At 48.7% G+C, this 15,987-nt stretch overlaps 1 protein-coding gene and 1 long non-coding RNA gene across 9 annotated transcripts in view; one reads left to right on the top strand and one right to left on the bottom strand.

The window, feature by feature from the left end:
- Positions 1 to 7,165: 7,165 nt before the first annotated feature.
- SIN3A (SIN3 transcription regulator family member A) overlaps positions 7,166 to 15,987 on the top strand; it is an 81,880-nt gene continuing 73,058 nt past the window's right edge. For 2 of the 8 annotated variants that reach the window (XM_014455065.2, XM_006087900.3), the window contains exon 1: positions 11,083 to 11,326. The gene's annotated coding sequence lies outside the window, so the exon portion shown is untranslated. Of the gene's footprint in view, positions 7,189 to 11,082; positions 11,380 to 15,987 lie in introns of those variants that run through there. The other 6 variants (XM_014455062.2, XM_023753133.1, XM_006087901.3 and 3 more) reach the window with 6 other exon arrangements.
- On the bottom strand, positions 7,194 to 10,957 carry LOC111825819. Its single transcript, XR_002829022.1, has 2 exons — positions 10,677 to 10,957; positions 7,194 to 7,536 (listed from the first exon to the last, which is right to left on the bottom strand). It is a non-coding gene; the product is annotated as an uncharacterized LOC111825819 (long non-coding RNA).

Raw genomic sequence — 15,987 nt, 5'->3', positions numbered from 1 at the left:
TTTGTGGAAAAAAGATCCCAAGCCTCCAAAGCCACCCATATATCAGAAGTATGGAATATGTACAACATAAGCCAACCGGTTTCCAGAGAAATGGAGTTCATTCACACAGTGGGATTGATGGGTCTGTTAAGCCTGTCCTGGCTTCCTCTCAGATTTTGCATTTGAATTTTCAGAAGAGGGAGCAGCAGATGAGATTAAGGAGAAAAAAGTCTGAGAACTCTTAACTAAATGCTGAACATACTTTGTTTTTAATCTCACAGCCCACTACAGTTCTTAGTTTATAGATAAGAAAATTGAAAAGATAAATAAGTAACTTGTCAAAAAGATAAATAAGTCAAAGATATCCAGCTAGGAAGTAGGTAACTGGGATTCTGAACAATAGCTTGAGCTTTTCCCCTTGAACCTGGGTTGGAGTGGGGAGCAAGAATACCCTCACCTAGATATTCCCAAACTGGCAATGGTCAGTCTATAAGCCAGCACTGGTGTTAGCGGTGGAAGTGGGGTATCCCTTTACACACTGAGTGCTGGGTATGGGGTCCTTATGATATTTCGAGAAAGAATTTTCTTAGACTTGCATGGGAGGATGAGTGATTTTTTATTTGCGTGGAATTATATCCCTGGGTTTCCAAAGTCCCATTTCCCTAAATCCACACCTGGAAGAAGTGTAGCTGGGGTTTCAGTAGCGCTAAAAAGCAAAGCCAGTGTCCAGAGTTTCTGTTTCATGTTGGAATTGGGTCCTGTTTAGCGTTAGGCTAGTTGTAGTCCATTAGTCCATTGTGTGGTTCACATGGCTGTGAGTCCTATAGACAAATGCAGGGGAGCAAAAAGAGCACACCCCCTGCAACAAGAGTCCCAAAAGAACCAAGAGGGCCAGGAGCCAAGAGAGTGAACTCCTTTGTTCAGGGGATTAGGTATCCCCAATCTTCCCACGCTTATGGTGGCCATGCCTACTTTGGTCAATAATCTGTTCCCAGGTGTGACTGACAGCCAAAAGTACCTTCCCTATTTCACTCAGACTTTACTGGACATGTGTCTATCTCCCTCTCCCTACCCCCTCCTTCAGTCCCTTCCCCCAGTGATCTGCAGGGAATAGACCAGTGGCTCACTGGGGAGTGTTAAACTGCAGCTTCTTAGCAAAGCTGCACAAGTGACATGCCTATAATATTTGGCCCACTCTTTGCTCCTTTCCTATTGTTAATAACTAAATTAATTACAACAGTATCACTGACACTGACATCTTTTTTACAAAGTCACTGAAGTGCAGGGCCTGTGTCTCAGTCACCCATACCATAAGACCCTAAAGAACTGTTTCCTTTCTGTGAATGAGGGTGGGTGAATGTGAGTGTGAGATGTCTGTGAGACACAGGGTGTTTGAAGGTGTGACAGTTTTGAGTATATGAGAGCTGAAGAAGATATATATATATATATATACTTGGAAGACAAATCTTGCTTCTTCAATGATAATATTTTTGAAAGGGCCAGAAATCATTTAGACCTATCTGGGGACAAACTGCTCTTGGAGTTAGGGAGGTAAGGAGTGTGGAGTAAGTGGGGAGGCTCTTTTGCTCCAGAAGTCCCAACCTAGATCATGGGCCTTAGCATTTATGGAGACAGCACATGGGGGGATGTTCAAAGCTCAGGTTTTAGGCCCACACATACTTGCCTTGGTGACTTGGGCAAATCACTCTACTACTCTGAGCCTCAGTTTTCTCAGCTACAATAGGATAGTAATCCCTAACACACAAAAGAGGCCTTCTGGGAATCAGAACCTGGCTTCTCAATGTGACTTCTCCAAGGAAGGCCCTTACCCAGATCCATTTACTGCTTTGTCCTCACTGATAGGGTAGAGGAAAGAAAGGTGGGTGGATGCAACCTTAAATGCAGCTTGGAGGACCAATATCGCCAAATCAAACAGTAAACCCTCAATTTTTTGGACTTTGATTTAACTGACTTCGGATTTAATGGACAAAATTTCTTGTCCATATGTCATATGTGAAAATTAATACCCTGTTAATTTTAAAATGCTTTTAACCAAGATTTGCTTATAATTAAATTAACAGGTTATTTTTTTTTGTTATTAATTCATTGTTATTTTTAACAAATTTTAGTGACTAGGCCATATGTTGGAAAAAACACTGTAGTAATTTTGCAGACATAAATAAATATTACACATCTACAACCATAGTCTACATATTTAAACCTAAGAGTCACTGCTCATAAACAATGTTTGGAGAATGATTAGCATATGATCCTGTGCAGGATCATACAGCATCATGCCTGGTAATTGATTCTGTTGTCATGTTGTGTGACTTTCTGTGTCAGTTTTTCAATTAAAAAAATATATGTTTTTATTGATTTCTGAGAGAGAGATAGAAACATCAGTGATGAGAATCATTGATCAGCTGCCTCCTGCACGCCCCCTACTGGGAATCAAGCCTGCAACCTAGGCATGTGACCCAGAGAATCTAACCATGATCTCCTGGTTCATGGGTTGACGTTCAACCACTGAGCCACACTTGGTGGGCTCTGTGGCAGTTTTAACACATGCAGGCTGATGTTCCCACATGCGCTAAGCCACACCCCAGATGTATGCATTTGTTTACTCACAGTGACTGGTTAATGCACACATTTACTAGACCTATTCAGTATAAATTTAAAATTACAATAATATATATAGGAAACTTTTCTGTGAAATTAAACTTTTCACACATACTTAATTGTAATTACACAAACATGTCTACATGAGTAAAAACAGGTTAGCTATTTTATCAATTTTTTAACATACCCATTGGGAAAACCTACTTTATTATATAACTAGAGGCCCGGTGCACGGATTCGTGCACCGGTGTGGTCCCTCAGCCTGGCCTGTGTTCTCACGCGATCTGGGACCCCTCAGGAGATGTAGTAGTGCACAAAGCGGCAGGCGGCCAGGGAGGAGTCCGAGCCCAGTGTTGCGCTGCTTCTGCTCATCCTGGCCCCCTGTGCCTGCTGCTGCCGCTCGTTAGCGCTGCTGTGGAGGCAGGAGAGGCTCGCACCGGCCCCCAGTGTCTGTCCCCCAGCGTCTGGCGCCCGTCGGTCAGCTGAGCAGCGCTCCTGCTGTGGGAGCGTACTGACCACCAGGGGGCAGCTCCTGCATTGAGAGTCTGCCCCCTGGTGGTCAGTGTGCATTCATAGTGACAGGTTGTTTGGTCACTTAGGCTTTTATATATATATATATTAGAGGCCCGGTGCACAAAAATTTGTGCACTGGGGGGGGGGGGGGTCCCTCAGCCTGGCCTGTGCCCTCTCGAAGTCTGGGAACCCTCGGGGGATGTCCACTTGCTGGCTTAGGCCCTCTCCTCAGGGGATTGGGCCTAAGCTAGTTTAATCAGACATCCCTCTGGCAGCCCGGGAGCCCTCGGGGGATGTCCACTTGCCAGCGGGGAGCAGGCCTAAGCTGCAGTCAGACATCCTTAGCACTGGTGAGGAGGCAGGAGAGGCTTCCACCACCACCGCTGTGCTGGCAGCCATCAGCCTGGCTTCTGACTGAGCAGAGCTCCCCCTGTGAGAGTGCACTGACCACCAGGGGGCAGCTCCTGCATTGATCATCTGCCCCCTGGTGGTCAGTGTGTGTCATAGCGACCAGTCATTCCCAGTTGTTCTGCTGTTAGGGTCAATTTGCATATTACCCTTTTATTATATAGGAGATATATATAGATGGATTTTAGGCATTAATGGACACCGCCTTACCCAAATTAGTCTGTTATATGGAGGTTTTACTACACTCACTTTCCCAAAGAGTCTGGGACTTGCTCTGCTATGCAGGCATCGGTGTACTGAATCAGAAACAATTGCTAAACCCCTCCCAAAGGGTCTCCTGTGCTCGACTGCTGTGGTGAATTAGAGTGGTTGTCCTAGTGCAGTGGTCGGCAAACCGCGGCTCACAAGCCACATGCCCCTTGAGTGTGGCTCTTCCACAAAATACCACGTGTGGGCGCGCACATACAGTGCAATTGAAACTTCGTGGCCTGCCCTAACCGGTTTGGCTCAGTGGATAGAGCGTCAGCCTGCGGACTCAAGGGTCCCAGGTTCGATTCCGGTCAAGGGCATGTACCTTGGTTGGGGGCACATCCCCAGTAGGGGGTGTGCAGGAGGCAGCTGATCGATGTTTCTCTCTCATCAATGTTTCTAACTCTCTATCCCTCTCCCTTCCTCTCTGTAAAAAATCAATAAAATATTTTTTTAAACAAAAGAAAGAAAGAAACTTCATGGCCAATGCACAGAAGTCGGTATTTTGTGGAAGAGCCACACTCAAGGGGGCAAAGAGCCCCATGTGGCTCGCAAGCCGCAGTTTGCCGAGCCGCAGTTTGCCGACCACTTTCCTAGTGGAACTCAGTCTAAGGCAGGGGTGGGCAAACTTTTTGACTCGAGGGCCACAATGGGTTCTTAAACTGGACCGGAGGGCCGGAACAAAAGCATGGATGGAGTGTTTGTGTGAACTAATATAAATTTAAAGTAAACATCATTACATAAAAGGGTACGGTCTTTTTTTTTTTTAGTTTTATTCATTTCAAACGGGCCGAATCTGGCCTGCGGGCCATAGTTTGCCCACTGCTGGTCTAAGGTGTGTTCAGGAGGGGATTTCCACCAGCCTGGTGCACTTAGGAAGATAGGGAGTATCAGTGAAACCTGGTTCTCTTGAGTGGGGTTAACTATTCTAATTGTAAATTCTCCACAAGTAACTTCATCCACAGTGTACCATGTGCTGTCCAGACTTACAATCAAATGAATGGAGTCCCTAGGGAGCCCCCATTCTGAGAATAAATCTCAACCCTCATGGCCCTGCCAGGTGCTGGGCCTCCCACTGAATACACAGTCCTTATATCTTGGCCTTTCTCCCTGCAGACCCTTTTCTCTCAATGATTCTGTCAACCAAGCTATCACCCAGATCCTAGTGCAGGCTGCATCTTTATGACCCACTGCCCTTCCCAAATCAGTATTTCTTCCCTCCTGCCCTCTCTCCTTAGTGTCAAGTTTCCTTCCCTGTGTGACGCCCTAGCCCCATGGACTCTTAAGTGAAAGAAGGGCTTTAGAGCCTGTCTTTCTACTTCAATTAACACCCCATTTCACAGGGGGGAAAACAGGCCCAGAGGGAGGAAAGGACTTGCCTAAATATATCACCAATCACTGGCCAGGCTAAATCTAGAACCCAGATTACCTAACCAATAGCCTCAAGCTCTTCTCCCTCTTCAAACACCAGGCCACTGACTCCTTTTCCTCTGTTACCCACACAGAACCAGCCACCCAGTTCCCTTGAGAATTTCTCAAACACATCTCTCCTTTTTTATTCTTGCTTACCTATGGCCACTGCCCTGGTTAAGTCCTTATTACATCTCACCTGGATTGTTTGGACAGTCTAACCGGCAGCAGGCCCCCACCCTTTTTTTTGTTTTTTGCATTTTTGAGTTTATTTGAACCAAACTGATGACACACTGGGGAGCAAGATACCAAATGCTCTCCTGCAGTCCCCATTCTGCCCACGGGACTCAAGGCCCTTCACATTCTGCACACAATACCTCATCCACACTAGCTACCTTTCCTGAGGAAGACTTTCCTAGTTTTTCTGGGTGCCTCAATCAACAGGTCCTTCTTCCTCACTATGAGCCCTGGCCTCAGGCTCAGCTCTGTTTAGCACAGACATGTGAGGTAGCCTCTGCCCCACTCAGAAACTCCTTTTGGTTGAAAGTTATAACAATGTAAATTATTCAAGAAAGGATCTGAGTCAGAGCTTTGACTTGAGGGCTGCTGAAGGTTTTCTGGGTTGGGTTGCTGGGAGAGAAAATAAGCCATCTCTTGGTTCTTCCCACCTACTTCTTCCACCAGAAGATGTACCTCTGCATTCTCCAAACCCAGTATTTACAACAGCCTTTGTGCCTCACCTTGCTGCGTGTAGGTAGCCCTCACTTAACCCACCCTCAGAACCTACCAGGTACTGGAATGCTGAGTATCTGAATCCATAGTTCTGGGCCCGTAGTCCTATGACCATAGTGCTTGTACTTTCTGTTGTGTAATTCTAAGAATTTTAATCAGGTATTAAAGTATTTTACTGTTTGGTCCCATCCTTGCAACCCTAATTTTCATGACTAGAGCCACACTTGAAGGCCCTTAATAATGTTTTGCATTTACTCCTTTGTGTCCTTTGTTGAAAATGACATACCTCTCCATTTCTGCCTGATGAAATAATTTAAGACCCAACTTGAGCCCTGACTGGGCAGCTCAGTTGATTGGAGTGTCCTGATACCCCAAGGTTTCAGTTCTATCCCTGGGACAGGGCACATAAAGGAATCAACCAATAAATGTATAAATAAGTGGGACAACAAATTGATGTTTCTCTCTTCTCTAAAATCACTAAATAAATAAAAATATTTTAAAAAAAGACCTAACCTGAGTACCACCTCCTCCATGAGGAAGACTTCCCTAGTTTTCTTCAGCTAGAAAGAATCTCCCTGCTCTAAGCTCCTATGGATATCTGTTTATATAAACATTTCTGCCTTGCTTTCGCTCTTTCTGTGGCATCTCCTCAGTTAGAGCCCCTGGAAGGTACAGAGCAAGCATTTCATCTAGTCTCTGCCATCGCACCCAGCAGCAAGTGGGGTATGAATGTGTCTGCCTAACGCAGGGTAGGTGCTCAGACTAGTGCCTGTTGGCTGAACGCAGGATTTCCTGCTTACACAGTTCATTTTTAGGCTGGTGCCTACCAGAATGGGCCGGACACGGTTAGGTTACACAGCCAGGGGAGTCGGGATGCTCCCAGCCAAACCCTAGGGTGTCCCTATCGCCTCCCGCTGCCCAGGTCCGATCGCGGTGCGGGTGTGAAGGAAGTGGGGCTGTCGTAGCCCCGCCGGCTCCTCCTCCGCGCCCCCCGCCCCGCGGGTCAAGTTCCAGAAGGTCTCCCTCCGGTCCAAAGGCCTCAAGAAACTTGAGGCGGCGGTGTCGGAGAGACAGGGGCCTCTGCTACAGAAGCGCCTCCCACACGAGGCTAGTTTATCTATTTATTTGTATTTATTTTGGAGGAAGGGGGCGATCAATGAAGAGAAGGGGTGGGGCAAGCGGAGGGGGCGGGCCGAGGGTGATTGACGCCAGCGCCGGGGAGCCAATGGCCCATGGGGGGCGTTCTCCCCATTCAGGACTCCTCGCCAGGCTCCCAAGGTATGTTAAACAGCTGCTTTTAATTTGTTCCCCCCCAATCTCAAGCGTTTGGGGGGCTAGTTAGCCGGCCGATCGCTTTGGCCTGTTCGCCACGGTGCGGGCGCCGTGGGCCTCGGGACGAAACTAGGGGAGGCTCCGGGTCCGAGGGAGGCGAGGGCCAGGCCAGGAAGGAGATCTCTGCGTCGTCGCTCGCCAGTGTGTTTCCCAGCCAGGCGGGTTTCGTGGGCGGGTCGGCCCGGCCCGGGGTCGCCAGCGCGCCGGTGTGCCGCCTAGTTTGTTTCACTGAGCCGTTGGTTTCGGTTGGTTGCGGCTGGGGACTGGGTTAAGTGTCGGGCAGGAGGGGTCTCCCTTGAAAGCATTAAAAAAATTATTGTAAAGGGAAAAGGGTGATTCTGCACACCGACTGAAGTGGGCCCGGGCTGCGGCGCGCGGGCTCGGCAGGGGCGGAGGCCTGAGCCCTCGGCGCCGGAGTGGGTCGAGAGCTGGAGTTTGGGAGCGAGCCGAGGCCCGCGGCTTCCGCGACTGAGCACGCCGGGCGATCATGACTGGCGCCCGGAGGGTTTCGTTTCTATACGCAAACTGTAGGAGGGACGGTGGGCGCGCTCCTGAGAGGCGCGAGTGCCTGGGGCCACGGTTGTTATGGACTCTGGGGGCGGGGGCAACGCGGGCCTAGCGGGAGGGGCGGCCGGGGGCGGGAAGGCCACCGGAAAGAGCCCCCCGCGCTGGCCTAGGCGCTCCGGATTCCCCGGCCGTGGCAGAACCGGCATTCGGCGCTGGAGCCCGCCAGGCCGCGAGCTCGCGCCAACTCGGTCCGCGGCTGTGGAAAACCTCCAACAACTCGGTGGCTTCGACCCGTGCACCAGCTGATCCCACACACAAGGAGCTGCCTCCTTCCTCGCCCACCCCAAGGCAACAGCCGAAGGGGCGGGGGCGCGGCTTATGAGCGTACCCACGGGGGTTAGTTGAGAGGAGCAGTGAAGGTCGGAAACTGGGAAAACAGTCTCCACGCTCAGACTCGGGAAAAGGAAATGCATCAGCAGGCGGGGAGGGGCGCGGGGGGCGCGCCTGTCAGCCGGAATGGCGGCCGCCGACTGGTAGGCGGGGCGTTGGCGGGAACCGCTGCGGTCGGCTGGAGCGTCTCCGAGGGAGGAGGCGCAGAGGCCGGGCCCACGTCGGGCCCAGCCGCTCCTGCCTCCACGCCTCAGCCTAGCCCTAGCCTGTTTACTATCTACTGCGACAACCGCCTGTCCAGACCCGGAGGAGAGCTGGGGGGCGGGGCCTTTCCCCCTCTCTTCCACCCATTTCGGGCTCCTCCAGAAGGCCCGCCTTCTCTTGTCTTCCACTGGATGGGCGGTGAGACTCCCTTTTTTCCTTCTCGGTTATTGATTGGATAACCTTCTTCCGAGCTCCGCCTATCGGACGCTGGGCTGGAGTTTAAGTTCGAGGATTTTTTTTTTTTTTCGTGAACGGAGGAGGAGGGATTCCTACGGCCTAACGCGAGGCGCAAGGTCCCTCCCCTACTTCTGATTGGTGGGATAGATAGTCCCGCCTCTGGCGTAGCTAGCTTGGAGGAGGAAGTCCACCCCTGTTCCCCGCCCCCTCTCTTGGGTTGTATGCGCGCTCGACCACTGGTGAGGCCCGCCTTGCTCCTTAGAAGTGTGTCCCGCCCGGAAGTCCCGGCTTTGGAGTTGGAGCCCGTGGCAAGGCGGGGCGAGCCAAGAAGACACACAATGATTCATTCCACCAAGGCTCGATATCTAGTAGCCTTTGCGATGAAGTTAGGGGTTGACGGTGCGGAGAGAATTGGGGGGAGGGGGCTTAGTTCCGGTTGATCAGAATGGGTTAGAAGGAGAGAGAGGGATCTGCTCTTCCGGGCGAAGTACTAAAGTGCTGACCCTGCCGCCTGGCTTATTCCTGCGCCCTTGGACTTTTTAAAGATCGTCCTCTGTTTAAGCTTGAAAACGCTGCGGCCGTTGTGTTTTCTTCCCAGCGTAAGGCAGCCGTTGTCCTTAGTTGTGTTTATCTAAAACTCTAAGCAACCTATGTATGATTGGTCTGGAGGCCTCAGGCAAGATCCAGAGGAGCTCATCCCCTGTTGACGTGATGAATCCTGCTTGGGTTCGAAGTGGTCAGGTGGGAGTGCAGTGTGGCACACAGTGCAGGGAGCGGGGTCGACCTAGAGTTAACAGCCCTCGGAAATGCCGCTTCTTCGAAACCGAAGGTTTTGGTCCGGGGTTCCCTTTCCTCGGTGTGACTTATTTTTAGAACTCTATTGGGCAGGACTTGGATCCCAGCGAGGCTGCTTCCATTTGTCGGCTGCTCCTGGGGTTCAGAATTAGCTGCCTTGTCCTTGTGGCTTGAAGCCGTCCTTCGAGTCAGGCCCACCTGTTGCCGGCGCTCATTCCTTGCCGTCTCCGCCCGATTGGGTAGGGAGGGCACATTAGGACTTAGGTTTCTGGGGCCTGACACTTGTCTAGTAGGCTCTCTTGCAGTAGCCTTTGGCTGGAGAGAGCGGGAAAACTCTAGTCCCGCCCCCTTCTCTTCTGGCGCTCAGTGAGCACCCTCCAAAACATGGCTAGCATCAGTTCTCCGCCCTATTTGATGAATAAATAAAAGCAACCTAAAGACTTCAAGCACTTTGTGTGTTCGAAGCACTATGGCAAAGAGAGGGCTTAAGGATTGCCATTAACCCTCGCTTTCCAAGGAGGAGGTGAGCAGCCGTTCTTACTATCTTTTGTCCCCAACTCTAATTTGTATCCTTTTTCTGAAGTTTGACTGAAGGTTTATTTATGCCATGGCCTGTTTGGTCTACTTCCTCAGTTCTTCCAGTCTGAGGATGCCTCTAACCTGGAGATCGCGAGTGCCTTTTGCTTCACGCTCCGCCTCCCAGGGCCATGGCTGTTAGAGCCCTGCCTTCATTTTTATTATCTCCGCCCTCTTAAGACTGCTTTTTCAGGTTTATGGAGAAGTGTGCTGCGGGTTGGCAACCCCTGGGGCTATTTCTCGGCTTTGATCTCCAGTTCTTATTCTGCACCCTCCTTACTAAAAGGAATTGTCGGCTGCTCCGGATATTTGTGTTTACGAGGAGGCAGCGTGAAGAAATGTAAATTATAAAGAGTGAATGGGATAGGAAGGATGAGGTTCTCTTTCTCTGTATAGGGGGCGGGGTTTATCCAAGGTGGTTGTGCCTGCCGCTGCCTCTCTCCTAATCCCAGGGATAGAATCTCGGCTTTGGAGGGCGGCACCTCCCGTTTCGGCCCTGGAACTCTGCGTTCAGTCTCTAGTGTAAACATTCCACAAAAGGACTGCTAAGGTTCAGCCTCCTCGCGCGGGGCGGAGTCAGCTCCTTCTTGGACGGGTGTCCTGGCCAATGGGGGCCTCTATCAGGCGAGAGCTATCCAATACAATGGTTGGGGGCGGGGCATGGCCCGGCAGTGTGATAGGAGGAGCTTGTCTCACGGACATTTTATCCCACATCGATTACTTACCTTCCTAGGGCAGTGGGAGAGCCTTCCAATGCGATGATCGGCGAGGGCGAGAGCTGACTTGTTGGGTCTGTAGCTGAGACGGCATGGGGCGTGATATGTGGAATCCTCCAATGAGACGTAAAGGAGCTTTTATGCTTCCTCCAATAGTGTTGCGGCTTGGGGGTGGGATTCAGCAATTCATCTCCAATAGGCGGGGTTGAGTTTGGGTAGCTCCCCGCCAATAGGGGCGTGGAGAAGGTGAGCGATTCCCTCTCCCCGCCCTGCAGAGGGGGAGGGGGCGGGCATAATGTAGACAGGGCACAGCGATTGGCTAAATCTTTGACAGACAGATTATGCGACCTGTGGCAGAGCGAAGCTGAGTCTTCCCTATGCGGGGCGGGCCGGCGGAGTGGGCGGGATTTCCCGGGTAACAGAGAAGCGGCCGCGGCGGTAGAGGCGGCGGGGACGGTTTCTCCATCTCACCCCCCCTCCCCTTACCCCTCAGAGTTTCCCTCCCTCCCTCCTTCCTAGTCTGGGCATCGGGGCCTGTGACCGCTTCGTTAGCGGAGAGGGAGCTGCCAGTCCTCTTCGGTGGGCCTATGCCCTGCGCCGTTCGCGGGGCCTCATGCTGAGAGGGACACGCAGTAAGAAGCGGCCGTAGCAGCTTTGCGGTGAGAGCACGCCGGGCCGGGGATCCTGGTGGCGGGTAACGCGGGACTCGAGGGTGTGTATTTTTAAGGGGGTGACTGACCTTCTCGGCTTCCCGTAGAGCCGGCGGACGGGAGGTGTGTGGTTGTGTGAGGGGGTGGGGAGGGCGGAGCGGGTTAGCTTCGTGCGGGAGGGGGAGGAGAGCGTAGTCCCGGTGCGCGCGGCGAGGGCGGGCTCTCGCGCCGCTGCTCAGGGGCGGGGTCGGCGCGCGCGTGCGGTAGCGGAGAATGGGGCGGGTCTGGCCCTGCGCTGTGTGTTGTCTGTGCCTGACCTCCCTCTCCGGTCCTCCCGAGGTAGGCGGAGCCTCGGCTGGGGGCGGCGCGCGGGTCTGCTGGGGTGTGGGACGAGAGGGGGTCTCCCGCGTGGGGCTGGGAGGAGGCGGAGAGGGTGCGTGAAGTCCGCCTTCTTGGGATCCGGTTGGCCGGAGAGGCTGTATGAACAAATGATACCACGCCCCCCCCCCCCCCCCCCCCGTTCTTCCTCCTGGGCACGCGAAGCCGGGCTCGGAGGATCCCGCTGTCTGGAGTCGCGCCGCCCCTTCCTCTCCGACCCGAGAGGTGGCGGTGTCATGAACTGTTCTAGTGTTCTGCGGTGCCTGTTGCATGGGGCACGAGGGTCCCGTGCTGGAGCTGTTGTCTCTGTCTTGGTCCTTGCAATGAGGATGGCACCGCACATCTTGGAGAATGGGAGCGTGGTCGGCACCACTCTCCTTTTGGTTGTACTTTGGAGGATGAGGTTCTTTGGTTGAAGTCTGCGGTCGAACTCTGCTCGTGCTGTGATCATGGTTGGGGGAAGGACAGAGAGAATTGTCAGAGTCTAGAAATGTAGCCGGGGACAGCCTTTTCTGTAGTTCCCTTGATGTTCAGTTACCGTGGTTATACGGGGCCGGCTTTCCTTTGAGCCAATGGGGTGATGGGTATAGTTAGTTAGACTTAGCCACTGTTTCGGTGCCTTAGGACTTCAAACACAGCCATGAAAAGGCTGTGGAAGCTCCTGCTCTTCATAAGGCTCAGATTTCGAAAAGGAAGGGTTAGATTTACATTTGATATTAAAATGATCTGTTTATAAAAGATGGTGGTTTATTTAAAAACTCATATTTTGCATATAATACTTTGGTTTCTTCAACCCTTAAATTTGTTAATGCATTCTTTGTACAGGTGGTTCTTCTGCTTAATTTTACAAAGAAATGAGTTGCAATTTAAGTAACAATAGGTGTTCTTGAAAAGTTTGGTTTTATGTTAGAACATCTAGACCAATTTTTGTTTGTAGTTTATAAAATATATGTTCATGCCCCGTTTTATTACAGAAAGAAGGGTGAAGTCGAGGACTAGTGCAGAGTTGTTTGTGACATGTAGCATTGCCCCTACAATGTGAGTTGGGTATTTGCCTTAGGACACTTCAGGTTTAATAAACCATTTCAGTTGAGATTTTGCTCTGACATGATGCACTCTTTTCTTATGAGAAGTTAAGCGTTTTTGATAGTTTTCATGAGAAAATAAACATTGAATGAATGTGGGTTTTGGTGTGTTTTTTTTTAAATTTACTAACATCTGAGCAAGCCCTCTGGCTAATTGTCTGAACTGAAGTTAAATTCTGGATTTGTGCTTTGCTCAGTTAGGACTGAGAGCTTGGTGCCCTGGGCTAGACACGTGTGGAGAGAGTAAGCCCCACCTTTTCAGCTAACGAAATAGGAGTGGCAACAGTAGCTTTTTAGTTTGACTTAATGGTGGCTATAATATAATTGGTTTGGAAATGAAAACCTGGGTGTTTTTTCTGATACTATAAACTGACAAGATAGTGAAATAGTGGAGAATTTACTACTCAGGATTGGTCAACACATGGTTGTTCCCACTATTTGCAATGCTGTGTGCTGGGAAATGGAAGACCTAATTCTTGCCTTTAGAGAATGTTGTTTATTGGTGTGGCAAGGTCACAAATCCCCACATAGGCATTAAGAATTCAAATAAGAGCCTTCACTGGTTTGGTTCAATGGATAGAGAGTCAGCACTTGGACTGAAGGGTCCCAGGTTCAATTCTGGTCAAGGGCAGGTTCCCTGGCCCTGGTCAGGGTGTGTGTCGGAGGCAACCAATCGATGTGTCTGTCTCACATCAATGTTTCTCTCTCCCTCTCCTTTCCACTCTCTCTAAATAAAAGTCAATGGAAAAATATCCTCGGGTGAGAATTAACAACAACAAAAAAGGTAAGTAAGAACTTGGATATAGTGTCCTAGGAAAGTTTTCATAAATGTTTCTTACGTATCCAAAAATCACTATTATATATTATGTAGTTTGTCAGAATTAAAGATCTTAGATAGATTGGCATTTTGTAATTAAGAAGATAAGATTTGTACTTAAAGATATTTTTTTTTTTTAAGGAAGGAGGTGTATAGTAATTTGATAAAATTCCTGGCAAAGCATAGTCCTGTTTACATCTTCAGTGCAAGCAGACAGGATACTGGAGAACTATGCAAAGCTGATGTTAATGGCTGTGAATTTTAGTTGGAATTGAAAGATGTTCACAGCATTCAATAATTTAGTGCAGTGCCATAAAAGGTTTCATTAATTCCCCAACCAAGAGTTTAAGTTACTTTCTGTAGTTCTTGCAAAAATGACAGTTACATGATTTTCTAACTGCACATCTGCCTCCTTGAATAATAATAAGAATTCAACATTTATGTAGCCCTTACTATGTCCCAGACACTGAGTTAGGCACTATACATTTATTAACCCATTTAATCTTCATGGTAACCCTATATAGTGAGTACTATGGAATCCATGTTGTAAAGATGAGTAACACAGTGAGGTTAGACATATAATAAGTGTTCAAGGCAGGATCTGGATCCAGGCATTCTGTTTCCAGAGTTCATGCTCTTTATACTTCAGCTGCCTCTGGTCTAAGGATAGTAAACAGAAGGAACAGTGTGCTTTTTTTTTCTTTTTAATCCTCACACAAGGATATGTTTATTTTTTTTCTTGGATATGTTTATTAATTTTAGAGAGAGGACGGGAAGGAGGGAAGTGGGCGGAGAGAGAAACATTGATGTGAGAGAAACATTAATAGGTTACCTTCCTTATGTGCCCCAACTGGGGACCAAGCCCACAACCTAGGTATGCGCCCTGACAGGGAATCAAACCCGTGCGTGACGTTTTGGTGTACAGGGAAGATGTTCCAACCAACTGGGCCACCCTGGCCAGGGCATCTTAACCATTTTTAAGTGTACAGTTTAGTAGCAGTAAGTACATTCACATTGTTAACCATCACCACCATCCATTTCCAGAACTTTTTCATTTTCTCAAATTCTATGCCCATTAAACAATAACATAAATCTCCCCCCAGCCCCTGACAACCACTGTTGTACTTTCTCTCTGAATGTGACTACTCTTAAGCACATCATAGAAGTGGACTTATACAATATTTGTCAGTTGTGTCTGGCTTATTTCACTTAGAAAAATGTCTTCAAGGTTTATCTATGCGGTAGCATGTGTCAGAAATACCTTTTTTAAAAAAATTTTATTTTTTATTTTTTTATTATTTTTTTTAGAGAGAAAAACATCAATGTGAGAAACATCGACTCGTTGCCTCCCATACATACCCCAACCCAAAATCTGGGCATATGCCCTGACCAGGAATCCAACCAGTGACCTTTTTTTTCTTTTTAAATTTTTAAAAAATAATTCTTCATTGTTGAAGTATTACATATGTCCCCTTTTTTCACCCCAAAACAGCGATCTTTTGGTGCACAGGACAAAGCTCAACTGACTGAGTCACATTGGCCAGAGCCAGAATTACCTTTTTGATGGTGAATAATATTCTATTGTATGTGTCTATATACCACATTTTGTTTATTCATGTATGGATGAACATTTGGGTTGTTTCCACCTTTTGGTTATTGTGAATAATGCCGCTGTGAACATGAGTGTATAAATGTCTATTCAAGTATCTGCTTTGAATTCTTTGGGGTATATACCCAGAAGTGGAGTTACTGGATCATATGGCAGTTTTATGTTTAATTTTTCAAGGACCCAGCAGTGTGTTTTTGAAAGCAGCTTTGAAGGAAAAGATTGGGGCTCAGATTCTAAAGGTGAATTGCGTCAACATTCATTTATTGACCGTCTTCTTAAATACCTCTAGGCTGACACAGGAAGAATCTTAGTCCTATAGAAGTTTACATTGTTAGAAAAAAAGGCAACTATACGCGTTATGATTTTACTATATGTCATTGTAGGTTGAGGCTATAAGAGTCAAATACAAAGAGCTATAAGGAATTTGTAGTAAGAAGAGCCCACCTTTGGGTGGAAGGAGAGGGGTCAGTGAATAGGGTGGAGTCTAAAGTCTTAGATCCAGTTGAATTGAATGGTAACATGACTTTAGACATCTCTCACACAAAGTACGCTAGAGAATGCTTTGGAATGTTAGAAGGTATGGCATCGTATTGAAATTGGCAAGTGGATTGTAGTCTATCTTCCAGAGTTTGTGAATCCTGTTCTCTTCAGTTTCAGACCTGATTGTTTCTAATATTGGAAGGTTAAGAATCACAATAAAGAAATTATGGAGTTGGCATATATGTTATTGCTATCATGTCAAGTTCAAGATAATATTGTTAATATGGTCAACTGTTATTTC

Source organism: Myotis lucifugus, unplaced genomic scaffold (genome assembly GCF_000147115.1).
Source record: "Myotis lucifugus unplaced genomic scaffold, Myoluc2.0 scaffold_41, whole genome shotgun sequence".
NCBI lineage: Eukaryota > Metazoa > Chordata > Mammalia > Chiroptera > Vespertilionidae > Myotis > Myotis lucifugus.
The sequence above is the reverse complement of the archived record's forward strand: the minus strand, read 5'-3'. Positions and strand labels throughout refer to the sequence as shown.